We start from the raw sequence: 19,616 nt of genomic DNA, 5'->3' as shown, positions 1-19,616 counted from the left end.
TTTGACACTAACTGTACTATTTTTAACTCACACCCCAATTTTTAACTCACACCCCAATCACACCCCATGCAAGAATTTATGATATAAAAATGATTTTTTTTCAGTATTAGGATAAGAACTCAGTAAACAATCCTGCGGTTAGCTTCTGTTATTTGTAGCCAAAGTTTACCTGTATGATGTCAATACTGGAACAGTCCTTCTATATCTGAATGTAATATCTTAATAGATGCTGATATAGCTGCATAAAGAACGCAGTGTAATGACTGTACACATCACACAGTCTAGCTGTTGGACAGTCATTATATTCCTGGTAATATAAACAATAATCAGAAACAAAATATAACACAGCTGAAAACAGACAAAGGATTCTCCAAATAGCCGAAGATAAATTTAACTAAGTTTAATAATATATATAATATAATGCAATATAATTTTTAGCATTATTTTCTGTTCAGAATACAACTGAAATACTTTGTATTATCTTAGAACTGCATTTTTATATATTATTAGATGTTTTATTTTGGTAAATATTTCTTCAGTCCAATAACAGAAAAAGAAGAGCCTAGTGAGGTTGAGAAAATCTGTTAACTTTTTTTTTTCACTTTTTAAAGTTTATTGGGACATAAACCAATTTTTTCTTTTTGTAGTTCTTATTTTTTGAAATGTGTCATTCTTTTTATTCTACTAATGAAAAATAGTTTTATAACTGCATGGTGTTTATGTCTGATTAGCTACCAGATTATGCCAATTTGAATTCTTACATGATATAATGGATTGTATAGGTAAATGTACAGTTTATCATCCTCAAGGACAATTCTAGAATCACAGAATAGAATCATAGAATCATAGAATCATTTCAGTTGGAAGAGACCCTCAGGATCATTGAGTCCAACCGTAACCTAACTCTAGTACTAAACCATGTCCCTAAGAACCTTGTCTAAACACCTTTTAAACACCTCCAGGGATGGTGACTCCACCACTTCCCTGGGCAGCTTGTTCCAATGCCTAACAACCCTTTCCATTAAGAATTTTTTCCTAATATCCAATCTAAGCCTCCCCTGACACAACTTGAGACCATTTCCTCTTGTCCTATCACTAGCTACTTGGGAGAAGAGCCCAACATCCTCCATGCTACAACTTCCTCTCAGGTAGGTGTAGATAGCAATAAGGTCTCCCCTCAGCCTCCTTTTCTCCAGGCTAAACAGCCCCAGTTGCCTCAACCGCTCCTCATCAGACTTGTGCTCCTGGCCCCTTGCCAGCTTTGTCACCCTCCTCTGAAGTCTCTCTAGTATTTCAATGTCTTTCTTATGATGAGGGGCCCAAAACCTAACACAGGATTCAAGGTGGGGCCTCACCAGCACCGAGTACAGTGGCATAATCACTTTTCTCGTCCTGCTGGCCACACTATTCCTGATCCAAGCTAGGACGCTGTTGGCCTTTTTGCCCACCTGGGCACACTGCTGGCTCACGTTCAGATGACTATCGATCAATACCCTAGATCCCTCTCTTCCAGGCAGCTTTCCAGCCACTCTTTCCTGAGCCTGTAGCGCTGCCTGGGGTTGTTGTGACCCAAGTGCAGGACCCGGCACTTGGCCTTGTTAAACCTCATACAATTGGCCTCAGCCCTAAGATCTAGCCGGTCTAGATCTCTCTGTATGGCCTTTCTACCCTCCAGCAAATCAACACTCCCACCCAATTTGGTGTCATCTACAAACCTACTGAGGGTGCACTCAATCCCCTCATCCAGATGATTGATAAAGAGATTAAACAGAACTGGCCCCAATACTGAGCCCTGGGGAACACCACTCGTGACCAGCCACCAACTGGATTTGGCTCCGTTCACCACAACTCTTTGGGACCGGCCCTCCAGCCAGTTCTTTATCCATTGCAGAGTACACCCACTCAGGCCATGAGCTGCCAGCTTCTCCAGGAGAACGCTGTGTCAAAGGCTTTACTGATGTCTAAGTACACAACATCCACAGCCTTTCCCTCATTTACTAGATGGGTCACCTTGTCATAGAAGGAGATCAGGTTGGTCAAACAGGACCTGCCTTTCATAAACCCATGTTGACTGGGCCTGATCACATGGTTCTCCTGTATGTACCATGTGATATTACTCAAGATCATCTGCTCCATGACCTTCCCCGGCACCAAGGTCAGACTGACAGGTCTGTAGTTCCCCAGATCCTCCTTCCAGCCCTTCTTGTAGATGGGCATCATGTTAGCCAGCTTCCAGTCAACTGGGACCTCCTCAGTTAGCCAAGATTGCTGGTAGATAATGGAAAGTGGCTTAGCGATCACCTCCACCAGCTCTCTCATCACTCTTGGGTGTATCCCATCTGACCCCATAGACCTGTGGGTGTCCAAGTGGTGCAGCAGGTCGCTAACCATTTCCCTTTGGATTATTGGGGCTTCATTCTGCTCCCCATCCCTGTCTTCTGGCTCATGGGGCTGGGTACCTGGAGCACAACTGTTCTGACTATTAAAGACTGAGGCAAATAAGGCATTTAGTACCCCAATCTTTCCCTCATCTTCTGTTACTATGTTTCCCTCTGCATCCATCAAGGGATGGAGATTTTCCTTAGCCCTCCTCTTTTTGCTAATATATTTATAGAAACATTTCTTGTTGCCTTTCACAGCAGTGGGCCAGGCTCTGGTCTAGTTGGGCTTTGGGCCCTCTAATTTTCTCCCTGCGTAACCTCACAGAATTCTCGTATTCCTCTTGAGTATCCTCCCCCTCCTTCCAAAGGCTATAAATTCTCTTTTTATTCCTAAGTTCCAGCCGCAGCTCTCTATTCAGCCAGGCCGGCCTTCTTCCCCGCCAGCTCACCTTCCAGCACACGGGGACAGCCTGCTCCTGCACCTCTAAGATTTCCTTCTTGAAGAGAGACCAGCCTTCCTGGACTCCTTTGTCCTTCAAGACTGCCTCTCAAGGGACTTTGCCAACCAAACTTCTGAACAAGTCAAAGTCTGCCCTTCCAAAGTCCAAAGCAGCAGTTCTGCTGACCACCCTTCTAACTTCTCCAAGGAGAGTAAACTCAATCATTTCACGATCACTATACCCGAGGCGACCTCCAACCGACACATTGCCCATGAGCCCTTCTCTATTTACAAACAACACATCCAGTGGGGCTCCTTCCCTGGTAGGCTCATTAACTGGCTGTGTCAGGAAGTTGTCTTCCATGCACTGCAGGAGCCTCCCTAAACTACTTCCTCTCTGCCGTGTTGTACTTCCAGCAGACATCTTGTAGGTTGAAGTCCCCCATAAGAACAAGGGTTAGTGATTGGGAGACTTCTCCCAGCTGCCTGCAAAATGTTTCATCTGCCTCTTCATCCTGGTTGGGTCGTCTGTAACAGACCCCCACCAGGATGTCCACCTTGTTGCCCTTCCCTTTGACTCTCATCCATAGACACTCAACCCTATCATCACCCTCATCACATTCCAGACAATCAAGACCCTTCCTAACGTACATGGCTACCCCACCTCCTCTCCTTCCTCACTTATCCCTTCTGAAGAGTGTATAGCCATCCATTGTAGTGCTCCAGTTATGACAGTCATCCCACCATGTTTCTGAGATGGCAATTAAATCATAGTTTTTCTGCCTCACAAGGGTTTCCAGCTCCTCCCGTTCCTTGCGCATGCTGCATACATTCGTATAGATGCACTTCAGCTGAGCCATTGATTCCACTGGGGCAGCAGACCGAACGGCATCAGACTCTCAGATGCCAGCATGTCACCCTTGGGTGTGCCTCTGCCACACCTAGTTTCCTCCCACTTCAAATTTAGTTTAAAGCCCTCTCAATAAGTCCTGCTAACTCCTGCCCCAGGATCCTTTTCTGCTTTTGAGACAGGTGCATCCCATTTGTTGCTAGCAGGCCAGGTGCCATGTAAGCCAAGCCATGATCAAAAAACCCCAAATTCTGCTGGTGACACCAGTCCCACAGCCAGGTGCATTAATATTTTGCAACCATGTATCATCACCTGTCCTTACATTTTACCTATTTTTTTCAGCCTCTGGAAGTATTATATATTGTGCAGAAGGTAACGTGGCTTCTGATTTTATTCATAGCTGGGTCAACTACATATAAGCAAATCCAAGGACTCACTATTGTTTAATGAGAAAAAAAAGTGCTCAAAAGGTACTTTTTCTGGATTTGACAAATGCTGAACTGTTAAATAAAATGTTTGCAAGAAAATTTGTTTGAACTGTAAGCACTGCATTTATTTTTCCTCAGAACTTTTTGTCCTAGTTGACATAACAGAGCAGAAAAATTAGACGTATCATTTAGTCATCATATCAAGGGTCACTATAGCCAAATGAAAACAACTTATTCAGAGGTACCTGTAGTTGAAACTAGGAGTCTAAGACTTGGCAACCACAAGGAAAAGGAGTCTAGACTAATGTTTTTGTTGTATAATTTAAAGACATTTCATTTCAATCATTAGAGTTTATGCTCACAGATGTTGAGGCATTCTACTTTTTTTCACTATTACTCTTGTTTAATATTAAAAAAGTGTTGGTTTCTATTGCTTTTAAAAATACTTTTCTCTTAAAAACTACAGCAAGAAGACAAGTGTTCATCTCATTGTAGCTAAGCATTGGCAGTGACTGGCATCTGATCCTGAGGACATCCCACCATATCTTTAAAATTAAATGTAGTCTTTCAAACAGGATAATTGGATCTTAACTGCCTAATAGAAAAGATCATTGGCATTCTTGGGCTGTGCCTAGGCATTGTTGTGGACAAGAAATAGTTTGTCTGGACCAAAGTTAGGCCAGGCACTCTTTTGAGAATGCAAAAGTGATAGACAATGCAATTTCCTTGCCTGTGGCCATGTTCTGGCACTGTTTCTTTTCCTGGTGTAACTTTAGCTGCTGGCAATGATATTCAGAATTTTCTAAATTTCTTTGAAGTTGGTCCCACCACTGCTAGTACTTGATATCACTCTTAAATTAATGCAAAAAACATAGCTTTCTTTTATGTCTAATTTACTATCTGTTGAGTATTTGCAAATCCATTTGAAAACATCAGTTCTTGACAAATTAGGTAATTTATTGTGCAGCAACATAAAAAATATATTTTTATATATATTAAAAAATAAACAGAAAATAATGTGATACAAAAAGAAATATTTTTGTACCAAGTTTCAAATCTGTAATAATGAGAATAATAATGCAAACCATAACTAGTGATTAAAAATGTCTCTTTTAAGTTCATTTATTTATCTTACACTGTTCATTTTTGAACCTTGATATGAAATCTTGCTGCCAAAACTGAAGGATGAAGAAGTATGCCAGAATTGAATGCTTTTCTTTGTGGTTTCCACCATAGGAAAATAAATCATGTCAATAGAAAAAAAATATTTTCAGTTGCATATTTTTATTTTTAAAAATCAGAATAAAAAGTTAGAATAAGACAGATACCAAATCTGTACTTAAACATGAATTGTTAAATGTGAGTCATTTGTTACATAATTCCTGTTTCATTCTAGTTAATTTTTGTTCACCTGATAAGTTAAGAAAATTCTTTTTCTCACTTTACAGTTTGCCACATGGCGCAGCAAAGAAACAAATTTAGAGTAGTTTCATGCATATATTTCCAGTATCCTGTGAAGCTCACTCTAATCCTCACAACAGCATAATCTCTCAAATTATGTCCCTGAACATTTATAGACAGTTGCATCTATTATCAACTGAATTCCCTATTTCTCCTCTATGTTTTATCATCTCTCCTGATGCTTCTGAGGTTTTGTCCTAATAACATCAAACACTAATTAAAACCCTTGTGTCTCCTTTGCTGTTACCAACTTACAGAGAAACTTTAAGTGAAAATCTCTTCAACTCTTCTTGCAAAATAATAAGCAACATAGCTTTATGGATGAGCTGGTGTTTCTAATGATGTAGCATAGTTTGGAAATTTGAAGTAATCTTGATGACATTAAAACCTGGAGAATTAACAAAGTGCCTTTTCAAAGTGCTCTGTTCTTTTTGTCTATCCACAAAGAATCCCACAGATTCATGCTATTTACCATTTTGTCAGTATTCATGGTTGAAGTTGTTGCTAATTTTCTTTTTATAACGTACCAACGGACTTCTCCAAACTAAATAGGAAATTAGACTTAATTAAGTATATGTCCTTATGCCATCTATTGATCTTATATTTTTATAACAGTGTTAATGTTTGCTTTAGTAAAGTTGTCCTTTGTCAGATGTTGAATCCATCCACTAAGATGCCATTTTATAATCCCTGTGTGAACAGAAGTCCAGTTCTATTTTTATATCTGTAGTTTGTCCTTTCACTTCTTTGCTACTTTTTTATATATACATAAAATATTTTACTTTAAAAAAAAACTTTTTAAAAAATACAGAAAAGTAATCTTTACAGTATCTTGGATCACTGATTGGAACTCATGCTGACTATGTTAGCCAGTCTAACAGTGCCAGTCCTTAGCACCAGACCTCTACCCAGAATCTCTACTCCCTATGACTTTATAGTAAAGTATAAATTCATTTCATTGTAGCTTCATTAAAGATAAGTTTGTTGCAAATGAATATATAGATACATGTATCAGTTAGGAAATTAGTGATCTCTGTGGTGGGAATATTTAAAAAGACTGACAAACTGTCCAAGTTCCAAACTCAGAATTACACTTTACTGGATTGCTGATACTCATTAACATTGCACATTGACAAAGGTTAATTCTTAATTGCTGTTAATCAGTATCATTGTATGTACAACGCTATTAGTCCTTACTATTAGTAACTTTACAAACCAATATAATTTGCATTTATGTATTTATTTATATTTGTAAATTTATTTATCATTTATGTTTATATAACAATGCATTACTATGGAACTGATGCTGTTTAGCTAGTACTGCTGGCTGTGGCTGTTGATTGTTCTTAGTTGCTGAGTTCAAGGTAGTTGGTCTCTAGAGTTCTCCAGTGAGGGAAGCAGGAACCACAGTGACCTGTCTATTTTTTCCATCTTTCCTCACTTACCATCTATGTTTTATTCTTCTTGTCTCCTCTCCAAAAGTGTGATCTCATCTGCCCTTAACATCTTACTTTTGGAATAAGGACCCCTTCTTGTTTCTTTTTTTTTTTTTTTTTTTTTCTGGACAGACATCTTTCCTGCCTGCTCATTCTTATCCTTTAAATTTTACTTCTGGCACATGTTTTCTTACACCCTGTATATCATAGGTCTCTATTTTCCCCTTCACAATTATGAGTATTATTTATATATTTAAGCCTAGTTGTGTTACAAAATGCTGTAAGTGTGGTTAGGGTATTGTGAAATGCTTATTCATTTTCTCCAGTTATGCTATTTTAGTGTGCTTACGTCTGGAACAAATATTAGGTACACTTCCTTTATCTTGCTTCTTAGCACATTTTTTTGGGTGCAGTGATCCTTTTCTTTGGCTACATGTGATACAGATCTGAGTTTTGTATAATGTCATGATTGGATCACATGTGGGGAAAAAAAATTAGATAGTTTTGTAATGTTACTTGTATGCTTCTAATTCCAGGAGCTAACTTCTTTTCAGAGGTGACTCTGGCACTGAAGCACCTCTTTTCCACTAACTTCTGCAAAGAAAAACGTTGGCCAATGTCACCTTTAAATATGAGGCTTAAGTTCCGTAAGAACTTGTGAGAAATTACAGATAATGTGAAAAAATGTTGTCTGTATTTAAAGGCTCTTCATTTAAACCCTTCTGTTATTTATCCTGTTCTGTAAGAGGCCCTAGTTTTCCTACCCCCCTTTAGACTCCAGCTGAAATAATGAGTTGTGTTTGTATTGGAGAGTCTTTTGAGTAATTTCAGAACTCATCTCTAACTGTGCGAGTCTTCCCTAGCAATGTTTCTTCCATTAGTAACCATGCCATGATCATATTTCTTTGTCTTTACTTAGATAATAATTTATGCCAACTGACAATCTGGGTAACCATGTTGTCAGAGTTAGACTTAGAAATTCTGTCTCCTTCCTGTTACTTTCTCAGTCCATTCCCAAATATAACATCCCACCCTGTAGCTCTCCTCTTTGCTTCTTAGCATTTGAAGCCACATCTTCTTTTCAGAGTAAAAAACAGTTTTCCATTTGTGTGGTTGTCATTTACCTTTACCAAAGACTAGTCTTCTGTCATTTGAATGTATGCAATGTTATGCATACCATGAACTTTAATTATAGTACTGTTACAGAAAAGCAGCATGCCGTTTTGCACTTTTTTTTTTTTCCCCCTTCTGTAGAAGTTTCTTTGGAAAAGCAAAGGTAAAAGCAGCCTCTGTGTTTTCTCAGGACTACAGGAGAATTGTTCTGTACTAAGTTGTCTAAGCAGGTGATTCTTAAATCAGAGATGGGTGAATACCTCAGAGATACATAAGTAAAAGCATGCATATTTATGCAGTATGTTTTTAAGATATGTTTATTTCTAAATGAATGGATTTTAAACTATATTGGAATTCAAAAGTAAATCATGATATGATTATAATTTGAAAGCTGAGTTCAGTCTGCCTTCTGTTTTTACTGGCACTCCTTTAAACTACTGTTGTACTCTTAGTTTTTCTCCCCTAGAAGCAGTAAGCATCTTTTCCCACAGATGGGGATCAGCTTGGCATTTAATGGTCCCAGATGCCAAACTCTGGAACATTGTTTTGCAAGCAGCATCTGGCTTCTTAGCTGGCATTTCTTCAGGGTTTTTTGGCCAGCTCTTCCTTGCTTGCTGCAGAAGTGTTTCCCAAAACATTTGTGTGTTGCACTTCTGACTTACCTTTAGGTTTTACTTGTGGGTTTTTTTTTTCATCCTAGTACCAAATACCATATGTACCTCTTAGTCAAAATCATCTTTGAAAGATTTATAGGGTCAGTCAGGAGATTTACTAATGAATTAACTAAAGACATTTGTGAAAGCGCAAACAAGTATTTCCTCCAAAGACAGCAAATGTTTTATAGTTTCATCTCTGGTAACACTGCTAACGACTGGAAATGTGTAGTGTGCTGCTTGTTATACTGCAGTGTGTGAAATCAGCTTTAGGGATTTCATTGCCTTAGGCAAACAACAAAATATCACTGTGCCATCTCAGGAACATCTACTAAAAAGTCACTGACATTTTACACCCCTTAAGGCATATTTTGGCCATTATTCAACAGTTTTCTGAAAGGATAGAGGCATTTTTATTAAAAATCCCAATGAAACAAAAAATTTAAAACAACACACAGTAAGTACCTGGAAAGTACCGTGCCTCGCCCCCAAACCTTAACTTTTCCTTTCTGAACAGTAGCATTTGTCCTCCTGGTATATTAAATCATTACGTGACATAATTTAAATGAATGTTTTGTAACATCTTTTGGTTACAGACACCCAAAGATAAATGAAATGATCATTTGATGAATTCATAGGTTAAATGAAGGGAGTAAAAAACAGTTTCTAAAATGAGGTACTTGAGGCATATCTTTGAGAGTGCATGAAATGTGATAAAAGTTACCAAATTCTTCGTAGCTGTAGGGTAGTTTAAACACTTTCAGTGTAAATGATATACACATACATGAACACAGCTAGCAGACAGCTAACAGATGAAGTTGTCTGCACAGCAGTTTCTGAGCTCTGGCTTGAAATATGCTAGATTTTCTGGGAACTACTTCTGGGGTCATCAGAAGACTTCTACGAACACTTTGAGGAGCTTCAGGGTGCCTGCTGCTCCTGGGAAGGGGTAGCTGCAGGTGGCTGTGACTGAGAGCAAACTGTAGCAGTTTCCCACAAGCTTTGTTTTCAACTTCTCTTGATCAATGGGGACTTTGAGCTTTTTGTTTCTGGCTGACCCATCATTAGGGACAGTCAAGCATCCTTTCAGCACATACTAGGAAGAGTATATATAATCACCAAGCCTAGAGCAGAGACAACAGAGGTAGTAGTGTAGAAGGGGGACAGAAACTCTGTTGAGGACACTATATACTTAGATAGTGAGGTGCTACAGGGCACTATCCCTGACCATCCACAGGAGCAAATACCTCAGCACATTAGGGACCTCAAACCAGACTGAACTCCTCAGGGCAGAAGTAATTCTGCAGGTCTGGGTCTGCAGAGATGCCTGGGGCCTCTTGCTGAGACTAGGACCAGAGGCTACAGTGTCCTTGCCCTATCAGAGGTACTTTTGCACTGAAAGAAAATCTGCTGCCAAGTAAATGATCTACAGGAGGCAGATGACTAGAACATCATAATCTCCAAGACCCTATGGATACAGGAACCTGAATTACTAACCATAGTGAAGGAGGACCAGGCAGAGTCTGTGCTTATGAGATTTGGAAATGGAGACTACAGTGAGGATGAAGGCTGAAAGCTTGTGACATCAACAATAGCTTGAGGGCTCCTGTCCTATCTGCAGCTCTGCAACGACAGACTAGGTTCAGTGACCTGGTAGCAGAGGAGCTACGGTTCTGGGCAATAACAAAAATGCTGCCAGCACTAAGTATTCTTTGGAGGGGGGAGTGCAAATTAAAACTGGAATGGATAGAAATAAGATCGGTAACGAACAGGAGAATGCCTGAAAATGTTTTCAAGACAGACTTCACTGCCTCATTATTTCTAACCCAAATCTGTTATAATACTTCTATTGCAGAAGATTTATAATAGACTCAATTTTACTTGTTATTTTACCCTTCATCTAAGAGCTCTCTAAAAGCACATTCACGTTTTTATTCAGAAAACTTTAGTTAAGTTAGAAGTTTAAACAAACAAAAAATAGTGCTGACACTTTTAAAATGGCTCATTAGAAATGAATGGGAAAACCATCTGTCATTGTTAGCTACAAATTAGATGTTTCATGCATGGGCAGTGTCTAGTATACACACAAAGGAACAAAATTTAGGAAGGATTATGGGCATTGCTGCTGACACTATATCCCATTGAACAATTGGTAATAAACAGTTTCACAGAAAAGGACAGGATGTAGATCAACATTCTCTTTACTGTAAAATCTGTACTTTTTTCCTTTTATTTGAAAGGTCATTAATAAAACCTACATGTTGCACTTGTTAAAACAGAACAGATTTCTTCAGTTTCATAGGTATTGTTCCTTTTACTTACCTTCTTAAAGTAATTCTAAAGTGGTTAGGAGTCAAAGGTTTTGTAAATTAATGGTATCAGATTTAATGCCAAGGTGTTAGCTGTGTTTATTTTGTACTGATATAACTTTCCAGCCAAAAGAAAAGCAAGATTTCATCTTTGGTTATGAGGCATTTTCTCTTGAAGTAGAGAAAGATTTTCAGAGAATAGCAGTCACAATTTCCTTATTACCAGTAACATACAAGACTATTTTGCAGCCAGCATTTTCTCTGTTTTGGGAGATAAGAGGATGAAACTGAAGCCTGACTATATATTTAGTTGTAGCGTAGGTGAATAAATTTTAGTGATGTCAAGCAGTTCAGTAGTGAAATACTACCTAACACAGACACCATTGATTTCCATCAGTTGTGCTCAGATACCTTAGATGTGTAAATTATTTTACCATCAGTAGGTCACTGGGACAATGAAGATAATAGACGTGAAAAAGAATCCTGCAAGACCATTAACAGAATAGAGTAAAATCTAGCATATGTGAAACTGGCAGTACATGGCCTATAGTTAATGGAAATAAAAACAGAGTTCTGTTTTGTTTTGGTTTTCCATTTAAGATGTGATAAAAGAAATGTGAGACTTTTAAAAAAACTGTTATTAAAAATAAAGATCGTGCTAGAAACTACAAAATTGATTTTAGAGAAGAGCATAATTGTGTGTTTAGAAAATATATGTTTGAGAAAGTGTGAATTATTCAGCTAAAGCAGTTGCATCTTTGAGGTGGTTGCTTATATATGATAGTGCAACATGAAATATATGTACACATGCACAAGTTATGTGAAATGGTCCTCATATAAAAAAACTATATACGATACATAATTAGAAAATCAACATCATCTTCCCCACCACTAGTTTCTATGGGTAAATTTTAGTTAATAGTCTTTTTGGTTTTGTCTCAGATTTAAACTGTTATGTTCTGTTAGATCAATAGAAGTATTATAGGAAAGTTTATTTATACTGATATTACAGACAATATGCTGTTAGAGGTTCTCTATAAAACAGTGCTTGCTCCTCAGCAATAGCAAGAAGACTAATGCAGGATCTGTAATTATCGTATTTGCTTCCACCAAATGCCAGTTTGGATGCAAGAAAAAAATCTATCGTCATAATTACAATAGGAAGCCTTTATCTTTGAAGGTCACAAGTAGTGAAAAGGGAGCACACATACAAAAGTCACACCTCTCTAAGAGCATCCATAAGTATTGTCATGTATGTCTCTTAGGCTCGTTCATTCCGTGTCTGGAAGGGGCAGTCATAAAATTTTCATAGGTTTGTTCTATTGAAATATCTCAGTGAGACAGCCACAGCAAAAAGTTGGATTGTTTATATTACAGTAGATATCAAAGATAGATAAAGACATAACTGACTTTTGGAGACCAATTGAAAATTATTTTTGTTGTTCACTTTTATAGCTTTATATCAGAACAATAATCTTTTTAAGGATAAAGCTGTATTTGAAATGCTGGTTGCCAGGACATCACAAGTTGAATTTTGTTTTTTCACATAATCTATAGCAGGGAAATATCCACTTCATCTTGTGACTACAGTATTTGAGCAGCATATATACATATATATATTTTTATTATTTTTAACATTGAGAAATACTGCCTGAGTTGAGCTTAAATATGCCTTCTTTTGATCTTTTCCTATTGTTTATATGCTTGGAAGTTCTGGCACTCCTTTATAAAATATTTCATTGGTTTATCTAAATAATAATTCATAGGCAAACATAAGCAAGGCCTGTGTTGGATGATCTTTGGTAAATTTAGTTGTAGCAAGATAAAATGCTATTGTCTCAGTTATTTGTTGGAGGTTACAATACTCATGCATGATTAGGTGAATAGTAAGAGATTATAATTTGGTATATTAAATGATTAATTAAGGTCGATTTGTGCAAGACCTCTCCCTCTCCCCCTTCCTCTTCCCCTCCTTTCCCCTCCCCTCCCCTCCCCTCCCCTCCTCCCCTCTCTCCCCCTCCTTTTTTTCCGCTTCTCTTCGTAACAAATGTGAGAACAGAGGCATCCTTTCTTCTTAGTCTTTTAAAAAAGTATTTTATAGACTGCCAGTATTGATGATGACAAACTCTGTAGCCTTTCCAAATGTTTTATTTCATATAGGCTTCTTTGAAAATCTAAGTTCATGATGTTGAAATTAGCATTGTGAGGGTTGTTTGCATGCTAAGTGATTCACCAGATAAATTTTGATGTATAATTTACTACTGCTGAGTGTTGAAAATGCTTCAGTAGTGTTCTTAAATGTATAAACATTGGTGCTATATGGTTAAGTGATGTCCTGATGTATTCTGCTATACTACATACTGCAGCCATCCTTGATTATCAGTTGTTTACAGGCACCTAACTGGTTCTAGTCATAAAGTACTCAATGTGTTCTATATTTGGAATGAAAAAAAAAAAAGGAACTTTAATCCATTTGTTCAAAGATGTAGGTTTTTTATGCCATTGCTTCCATTCCTGGATTTGATAGTGCTTTGACATCAGACTGAGCCAAAGACATACAGTTTCTTCTGTGATATACCTCCTTGGAGTTTCAGTGGACCCAAGGTAATGATCAAGTGACAATTCTGAAAGTAGCTTAAAAATAGGCATAGAACATTGAAAAAAAAAATGATAAAGACATCCCGCTTAAACGACAAAAGTTTTTGCAGAATTCAAAAACAGGAACATGAGATAAACATTTCTTTGTCTCATCTGTTCAAATCATTCAAATCATTATGCAGAGGTCATTTGCATAGACTTCTGAATTGGTGTGCATTCAATTATTTTTCATATCGAATTTTCTAAATGTCTCAGTAATCTATCTTCATGGTTAGATTTGTATTGCTCACGCTTCATAAAATTTCAGAGGTGCAGCATATCATCTACCACTTCATGTTGCTGTGCTAATTATTGCTAATAAAGATTAGCACTTGTAATTACCTCTGCTTGGTCTTCTTTTATTGCCTGAGGTGGAAGGAACAGACCAGGAAAGATCTCCTTTACTCCCCTAGAGCAAAAGTACCTTCTGTTGTTAGCACTCTACCTGAAGAGTTCATTTTTCTTTTCTGTAATCAGTGCCATCTCTGCATACTAGGTGAAGAGCTTTGAAGCTAATTGACAGAACTACCGTTGCATTGCTAAACTTTCCAAATTTAATAAATGTCTCTTCTGCAGGGGCTGTTACTGGCTTACAGGTGATAGCTCTTATTTTTTCAGTGCAGCATTCTTCTTCCTTTCAGATTTCTCAGGTCAAAAAGTACTTGTCTCAAAATCAATGTAGTAAAACACAGTAAGAGTTACCTGTAACTCTCAGAAAATATCAGAGTAATACAAACTGAAAAAAGTCATTGAGCTAATTTCCATATCAACTAGGCCTTTTACACTGAAATTGAGTAGACAGGAAGAGATTTCCAAGAGGAACTAGTGCTGAAAGTACCAGTTTGAGTATGTGCAGCAATAAACCCAGTACTGTCAAATTTGTCATCAAAGACTGGCATTAAATTAAGATGGATGAGCACAAGCAAACAGGCAACTAGGGAGATGGAAGTCTTTTGTTCAGGAATCCTTCAAAGACAGAGAGTCTTCCAGATAGCTGATTTATTCAACATCTGAGTTCTAACAGATTAACTTTACATAACATCAGTTTCTTGGACGCTGCATGACAACTGACTCCCTCTTATTTTTAAAATAATGAACTAATATTTCTTTTTTCTCTATTGAAGTGAATCAGTACCATCCAAGACACTGAAATCTTGGAGAAGTGTTGCCTATTAAAAAGGATGCGAATTACATATTTTCCCTCAGATTGCTGAATGGAGTCTTGAGTTACCTTGTTGCTGTTTTACTGATTGTTGTTGTTCCAGTGTGGGATGAAGGACACATAGGCAAAAAATGCAGCTCTCAGTGTTACTGACAACAGATGGTACAATAAAAAAAGAACATATGTCCTTTTATGTTTGCATTTTGTCAGGAACAGAAGGAAGTCTAAAGCAGGTTTACTTAATAGATGTTACTCAAAAGAACAGTTTCATATGCCGGAATGCATAGACACCCTATATGGGGGTCTGTAGTAATTCATGGAATTAACACTGCTACTCAGAAGATCATTTTACACGCTGAACACAAATTTAGACAGATCTTTCTTTCTCTTTACCCTGCATTGCATGCTAAATTGCTAAGCTGCATTCCAAAAGATTTATGTGACTATGACACCCTTCCGATATATCTTAGGGAATTTAAGAGAAGGATGTTCCTATTTTTTTTAAGGGATGCAGTAGTATTTTCAAATATTTTCATAATTTCTTTTAAAAATCTTGAACATGGCAAGTAGATTTTCCTAGAACTCTAGTTAATAACCAAAACTGTGTAGCAAAAGTAAAAACAACTCTCCCAAAACAAAAAAACTTATTTTTTTTTAAATTTATTTTTTAATGAATTCCTGCTGCACCTAAGAGAAGAATTTAAGGAGGTAAGGCTAATGGGAAGGCACTTTACCAATGGTATTCTCCATGGTCATGGACTATGAACAAGACTATTAATACCAAACCATACTGTGTTTTCTGGTTCCAAGCCACATGACCTGAGTGACAGTAATAATGCTCAGTTTTACTTGTTTTGCTGATTTCCTTAATTAAAAGTATTCAAAGTATTTAGTGTTTGCTCTTTTTTAAGCACATTCATTCTAATGAGACTGCCCTCTAGTGACAGTTTTACTCTTGTTTTTTAATTATTTTAATTTTTCCCACCCGAAACAGGAAACAATGTAATTTCGTCTGTCTTTGTAGACTGAAGGATTTGCTGCAGAATCCTTCTCGAAGTAAATATGCAAATAGTTAGATAGACCTGAAAAGAAACTTGGTGTACCTCATCTCTGTGGTCTAGTAGTCTGAAAGTTGCATTCAGTCTGATGTAAAATGTATCTTTATTTTGATTTAGGAAAATGGAACAAGAAAAAAAGTTGTGTTAAAGAATTTAGAGTTGAAAGTTGAAATACCCTTTGTTGGACATAAAATTCTGTTTCCTAAATAAGAAAAGTGTGCATTGCAGCTCAACTAGAGCTTAAAGTAAAAGCTGAAATATAGCTTGTTGTCACATTGAGCTGAACGTTACCGTGTGATTGTGTGAGCTCATTGCTTCAAATATAGGCTTCATGAAGAAAGATCTGGAAAACAAGCAAATAGAACTTTGTCTATTTGTTCCTGTAAAATATCTTTTTCTTTGTGTCATGTTCCTGAATACACAGAATATTAGGAATACATTTTAGTTACTTTTACTAAAGGAAGAATGTGAGCAGAGGATTATGGGAACAAAAGTACACAGAACAGAGAAAATATCTCCTAAAAATGAGAAAAAGGACAAGGATATAAAGACCGAAGCAATTAAACTGGAAAGGAATGAAAAGTACCTAAGCCCTCTGAAGTTTTTCTCTATGCATCAGACAGGCAAAAGGCACACTTACACACTATTATAGTAGCAGAAACATAATCTTTTTATCTCTCTTTCCAGCAGTGTACCTCCCAAATCCTTTTCCTCTAGTTTGGGGTCAATATCCGCTTCTATTTCAAGCTTTAAGAACAAAACAAATCATATTGCATTTGCATATTTCATTTATTTTTTGTTTGTTTGTATTGTATTTCATGTTTTCTGTGTAAAAGGGTTTATCGTTCTGATTTCTAATTCAGAAATTTAAAAGCAGAAAAAAGATGTACCAATCTGTCTTCAAAATGAGAAAATACAAATAGTTTTTTTAACATGTGTATCAGGAATAGGAAGAAATCAAGCAGTTGCTGTGGAGCCTTCTATTTATGGTATCATACTTTGAGTAGGACATGATGAAAATTAACAGTTATATATCTGATACACTTCAGCCTTATATCTGCTTTTTAAAAGAAAATTATAGTTTTTATTTTTTCAGTACTCAGGAATATATAAAGCTAGAGGGAAAAAGTATTTAGTATTGTGGTTTTAATTATTAAAATGACATAAGCTGTAACAGATCCACATACCAAAAACACTCTTAAAGCCATTTCTTCTTCAGTTCTATGGGAAATGTATTGTGAACTGCTCACTGTTGAACTACCTTTTTACTAAAGGAATACAGCTGCTTCTGAAATATCAGGGATTCATAGCATATCAAATTGAAGAAGACAGCATAGTATAAAAAAATAAAAAGTAGGCTTTTAGATAGTATTTTCAAATTCGAGGAAATCAGTTTAATCAAGATAGTTCTTTGTGTATCTGACAGAGAACCCTAAATTCATAAGCCTACCTACACTGTTTCCTTTATAGCCAATGACGATGAGTAGAAGGAGAGATTCCTTCCAAAACCCACTCATTTCATCTGAGATTTTAACTTCTAAGTAACTTAGTTCTCTCCAATGAATTAACAGCATCTTCAAAGTGACTTAACTCATAATGTACAAACTTCCAGTGGTTAGAATTGCATAGTTGAAAGACAAGTCTGCTCCCAACTCGTGTGGTCTGTAATGTTTCTGAAGGCCAGATCCCTCAGCTGTCTAGGTGGAACAAAGGCTACTCCAGGGTGAGTTTTAATTCAAATTGTCACTAGATTTTTTTTTAAAGTAAATCTCCCACATGTCCAAGTTACTATGCTCTGGTTGGCTTGAAATGTCAAATGATCCTATGCGTGCAAACTGGAATCTTTTTGGTTGAAATTAAATTAGAGGATACCCTCACATTGTATCCCATGTGTTAGAAATACTACTGGATTTTCAGTCCATGACACAAGACTAGAACTAGTCTGAAGTAAACCAGGCAAAACATATATAGTGGTTATACTGGGTCTGCACCAACTATTTTGCTTCACACGTCATCTATATTTGTGCCATACTATGTGGACGTAGTCTTTGGCTCTTTTCTTTCTTCTGTGTCACCCCATCATGGAAAGAAATGTGTAGGATGGGCAGTGCAAAGAAGACAGCTTCCGCTGCATAGGCTCAACTAGTGAGACACAAATACCTATCTTATTTTATTACTTTTTAAAATAGGGCTACAATGATGTTTGGCAAGAGGAGGTGCTGTTTCTTTATGATCTCACTAAGAAAGGCATTCAGACTCTATATACAGTATCACTTAGAATGACATATTGGAACTAATACTATAAAGAAGAAGATAGTATACAATTTTATATCCTTACAGGGAACCTCAAGTTGTGTAGCTTCAAACAGACCTCCCATCAGGGCCAGAATGCCATGCAGAGCCTGTCTATGGAAAGATTACCCCATTCTGGTTATTAAAGCTCTTACAGGATTTTACTACAGGAAAACAACTCAATTAATCATTTCTACTGTTAAATAGAAAGGATGTTCACATGAGAACTTGTTGCTATAGTCTTAGATAAAGGCAAGAACACACAGCCGGTGCAGTTACATGTACTGAGACTCCTCTGTTAAAATTAGCCAGCAAAGTTTATCCAGTGGTCAAAGGATGCACGTAGCACAACACAGACCACAGGGCCAAGTTCTACATGCTACATAGCCCAGCACAGTACATGCCTGCTCAGGTTAACTGTTCCGTGGATCGCTAATGCATTGATACAGAATGGTGTTCCAGCCTGGCTCACTACAGATGCCTGTGCAGTGGAATGCTACATGTCTTTTGCAGAAGTTCTTGATACTTTCTTTTATTTGTAGAACATGAATTTCTGAAATGTGAGACTTGAATTAGTATTCTACTGCTTAAACAACTTCCAATACTTAACAATATTCACATTTCTAATGAGCTAATGGACAAACACTGGTAATATATTGTTCCTTTTAGATATTAGCAATGCCTATTGGTATCAAACTCTAGCTTATTATTCATTGCTTTTGCTTTGCTATTACTGAATAGATAATCCACAATGCATCAGTTGGTTAAGTTGCATAAACAGTTTGAAAATTAACATATTCAAAATAAATAATAGAATGTTTTACAGATAGCAGTGTTAACTTAGGAAAAATGTTGACTTGCATAGTTTTCAACAACCTTTATACACCATATGAACAAAGGAGAAGAGTGAAAGTTGTTTCAGCCAGTTTAACCAAGTGTCTTAGGACATACTCTGTGTAGATTTACTGTAGCGTTCTTTTACAGATTCATTTTATTTCTGAGATGTAATGGCAGCAAGGTTTATTGCATTTACAGTTCATGCACTATATTATTAGTCATCATGCTACTACAGGTATTTTGCATTCCATGATGCAAACTTCTCAGACACTTAGAATGATTAGGCATGCAATAGAGTTCATCTCTGCATATCTGTTATTACCTGGTACCACTCCCCAAGTATTTTATCTATGCTTTTTTAGCCAACACTTCAGATTCAACTTGGAAGACTTCAGGTGGTGCATATAATTCCCATAAGCCAGCATCTACATGTCTGTTAAATTAAGAAATTTTTGGTGTATGTATGACAATGGTAAAAATTTAGTTTTCCTTAATTTCAGTTTCCAATCATTATTCTAACAGCTGATAAAAGCAAATGGAATTTCTTTTGTAATTTAACT

General features: G+C 36.9%; 1 protein-coding gene across 1 annotated transcript in view; it reads left to right on the top strand.

Annotated features, from left to right (window-relative positions):
- EYS (eyes shut homolog) overlaps positions 1 to 19,616 on the top strand; it is an 826,250-nt gene that overhangs the window by 310,168 nt on the left and 496,466 nt on the right. The gene's annotated exons all lie outside the window — the stretch shown is intronic.

The sequence above is a fragment of the Caloenas nicobarica genome, chromosome 3, assembly GCF_036013445.1.
Source record: "Caloenas nicobarica isolate bCalNic1 chromosome 3, bCalNic1.hap1, whole genome shotgun sequence".
NCBI lineage: Eukaryota > Metazoa > Chordata > Aves > Columbiformes > Columbidae > Caloenas > Caloenas nicobarica.
Note: the sequence above shows the minus strand (reverse complement) of the source record. Positions and strands in the feature narration are given on the sequence as shown.